We start from the raw sequence: 4,219 nt of genomic DNA on the forward strand, positions 1-4,219 counted from the left end.
TATTGTTTTATCTTTGCATTATTGTTTGAGACTTCTTTTATTGTTTGCCTTCTGTAGCAACATTGCATGTCCCCTTTTGGTCTCCATTTTTATTCCACTACCACCCATGCTGAAAAGGGTTTCACCATTTACCACCACTTTATGATTCCTCTGCGTAGAAGCAGTGCGTTCTGTTGCAGTTCATGTCTTTAAATGCAGTTAGTTTGGGGGGGAGGGGGTGGGAGAAGGTGCAATATAAACATTTATCCATAGTGCAGTGCCATGACTACCAAACTGCTGCTAGCATTTCCAATTGTCCCCAAACATGCAGTGTTGCTAAAGTGAAAGTAGAGGGGTGGGTAGGGTTGGATAGTTTTGTGGGGTATTCATGTAGAACTTTGCTATCCAACTTTGATTTTTTATTTTTTTTTTGGCTTGGGTGGGGCCCTCTGCCGTTGACAGGGAACCCGCAGGCCAGCTGTCAAAGTGTCACCTGTTGGACAGCTTTCATGTAGATTATTATAAAGATTGGTTAGTAGGTCAGTCTAATGTGACGTGGGCCACAGGGGGGAAAGGTATACCTGTAAAGTGCCTGCTACATCAATAAATCTCTTGGATCACATGTGAAAACTTTTCCTTTTTTTTGTTTAGTTAAAAGTAGAAACATTTATGTGACTTTTTTTTTTTTTGTCCAAGTCTGTAGTATCTTAGAGTTTTGTTATCATAAAGAAGCCAATTTGTGCTTACAAATGCATACTTTTACAGTCAACTGGGATTGTTTAGAACACTTTTTAGAGCACTTTTTTCTTAGCAGGACAACTGCTAGAGGCAAGTAGATGTTGCAGACTTTACCACCTTGTACCTTATGGCTTTAATCGCATTGTATATGTGGTTGGAAAAACCCCTCTGGAATCTATGTATTTAGGTGTACCTGAAAGGCAAATCATTCCCTGACTTGTAGCATTAGAACATATCGCTTAATCCACTCAGAAGTCCAAATAGGATTATAGATTATCATGAGCAGGTATCAAAATATGAAAAGTCTTGCCATAATGAAGTTTGATCATAATAGTGAAGTTGACTAAAACTCCAATCCTAGTTCAGTAAGTTTCTTCAGCCAGATCCATTGGTCTTAATTCTAATCTGAGTGAAGACCACCATGACTAGAACATTGGGATAATGTTAGAAGTTTCTCTTTTATTCCAGAAGTTTGGTCCTTAAGGGGTTAATGAAGTCTGTAACATTTACAGTTACAACATATGTAATTGGTTATGAAGAGGTGGACACACATCTGATTACAAGCCTTCTTTTCATGTGATTTCTGTTTTGATTATGGAAATGTATAATTTTATTCTGTAATGGAGATTGATATAATCATGCTGAACTGTTAGTAATGCTGTACCAGTAATTAAACCGTAGTATGCCAATATATATATTGTGATGGCATATGAGAACCATCTAGTCTGTCTGTACATAAGACAAAGTCCCTATGATATTGCCAATTTAGTTTTCACAACCATTTATAATCCAGCACATCCAGTGTCATGTAAAACCACATACCTATTGTTTCTGTAAGTTTTCTTGTAATATTTATAGTTAAATCCCCCCTCTTATATTGCAAAGCGCTACGGAATCTGTTTGCGCTATATAAATGGCAATAAGAATATTGGGAAAGCATTATACACGCTTTACGGTGGGTGAAATACTACTGCTAGCACGGCCACTGATGTGCATTAGGTCTTCCCCGTCAGCAGGAGAGAAGGCCACTTTGCAACTTTGTTTTTTCGAACACTATAGTTTCCCTTTAACAGAACTGTGTGTCTGTGTATGTTTCTTACGAATCTTTGAAGAAAGGAGATAGCGCTGGCAGAGGAAAAGGATTCCTTCCAGCAAGAACAGTAAATATATGGACTTCTCTGTCTAGGTTGATTGAAAAAGAAAAAAGTCTGATGGATTTATTTATTTTTGATCGATCAATATATTAAGCGGTAGAATACTGTGGATAAAGTCATTGCTTGGTCCTTATCCAAATTATTTTTTATTTTTTTGGTCATTGGCTAGTACAGCAACAATCTCACTGATTTTTGTACTGTCCAAAGATGCATCTCTTACTGAGAAACATCAGAGAGGTGTGATTGCATGCGCTTCTGGCCCCAGCACTGAGACTTATCAATGAGAAGCCTCTGATTGGTGTAAAAAGGGGAGGGCTTGCAAAGGCTGCAGCTTTGCAAACTGTTTTTTTTTTTTCATATACCTCCAAAGCAAACATGCAGAAAAAAGTGCATGTTTTCTTTCAGGGCATATTTATTAAATTGTAAAACTAAAAAAAATAGAGTTTTTAAAATGTAAATACATGGTTCTCTGTTATGTAATACTAAATCAGGAGAAGAAAAAAAAACTACACTAGAGAGCAAGGAAATTAAAGTTATTGCAGTTGTATATTTTAGATATTTCCTGAGATTTTAAAGCACATGAATTTTTTTTTTGAGTCAACCGCTTTGCTCGCACCATATAATGATGCATTGACTAATGTTTTAATATTATAGGTTCCACCCTATCTGTTTTTTGTTGTTGTTTTTTTTTATTCTTTATTTTGGTGTGCACAGAAGAAACAGTAAGCCCTGGTGCGCCACAACAGCGACATCAGAGTATAATTATAAACATTCTTGTTACAGGTTGTGGTTATCAATAGTCAGGCACATTTTTTTTTTTTAGTTAGGAAAGAGTAAAACAAGATTACTACAGTAACATATTTCCATTAGCTTCAACATTCAGTTATTCAGCGTACTGTTATAGTGTAAGCACGTTTAGTGCACTTATGTAGCATCAGGAAAGGTGCAATCTAGCGTGTGTAATCGAAGCATAAAATGGTCAGCAATGCTAGCGAATTTCTAAATTAGCTGGATTATACCTTCCCTGCGTGTCCTATGTATTTGGTACTCCAGATTAGCCGGACAAAGTGTGGCGATTGGACCTGCATGGCTGCCTGGAGGCACGTAATGAGACGCGGGCAACAGTGGTATAAGGGGATCAAGCGACACGCCAGGCAGGCAGGCTTGTCGGTATGGAATTGGTCTGTGGCATTAGAGTTCAGTGTGGGTTGTCGGTCACGGCTTAGGAGGCTGTAAATGGGTCTAGGCTAAGTCCATCTGGATTGCGGCTCTGAACAGTGACCTCCGTGTTGTCCCATGGAGTGAGTACCCCCTCAGCCAATGCCCAGCATTGGGAAGGTAAGAAAGTCCTACTGGGGTGAGGCAAGGTCCAGTTGCGTTAGGTCTGCTGCTGGGTCAGTTCGTTTGTGGTTGTGGGTAGTTTGTGCTCCAGTCTTGGATTCTGGGACTCCCCCTGATGTTAGCAGATTCAGATGCCTTGATGGGAGTTTGTCTCTGGAGGGTTGCCCTGGCAGGTTTCGGTGCCCTGTAAGGGCGAGTTGGGGCTTGCTTGTTCCTGCGAGTTATCAGCTCTGCTAGTTTCAGTCGCTTGCGGGCATGCGGGTGAAGTCTCCGTCTTCGGTGCCATCGTGTGGGTGCCTCCGAGCTGGAGATGCTGGGGCCAGCAGGAGCGGTTTTGTCTCTGGGTGGGTTAGCTTGTATGTTGGTTTGCCTCTCTCTGTGTGCCAGGCTTGCCCAAAAGGCATCAAAGATTGCGTCCAGCCTCTCCAGGACATCGGCGCCCGCTCTGCCGCCATTGCAGTCGCACGTGGCGTCCGCCATTGTGTGGCTGGGATCTGCTTGTTAGGCCCCGCCATCCATGTTTGCCGTAGCCATTTTGTCTGGAGGGATTGGACTGGGATCACCCCCGCCGGTCCTGTGGGGGGGGGGAGGGGGCGATCAGTGGCACAGCACCCCTGGTTTGGAGGCGAGGGGAGCGGCCGCCTCCCCCCAGCCCCGTCCACCTCGGGCCGCCATGAGCTTCTTCAGGCTCGTGCTTGTGGGACATGCTTGAGTCCGGTATTAGGAGCTTCGCCAGGGTGCCCCCGGCATGGGTGACATACCCCGGCATCTTTAGTCGTCAGATTAGTAAGCATATCCCCAAAATTCGCTTTGGCATTGGGAGCTCCTCTGCCATGCGACCGTTCAGTTTGCAGGTCAGGCCCCGCCCCCCCACCCTATCTGTTTTTATACAGACAACCGCCATTTACACTAAAATTATGTTACTCCTGTTAAATAACCACAAATCAAAACCTGTACCATTTCAGAGCTTACACACCAGCCTCTCCGCCATGCAGATGCTAATACCT

Source organism: Pelobates fuscus, chromosome 9, assembly GCF_036172605.1.
Source record: "Pelobates fuscus isolate aPelFus1 chromosome 9, aPelFus1.pri, whole genome shotgun sequence".
NCBI lineage: Eukaryota > Metazoa > Chordata > Amphibia > Anura > Pelobatidae > Pelobates > Pelobates fuscus.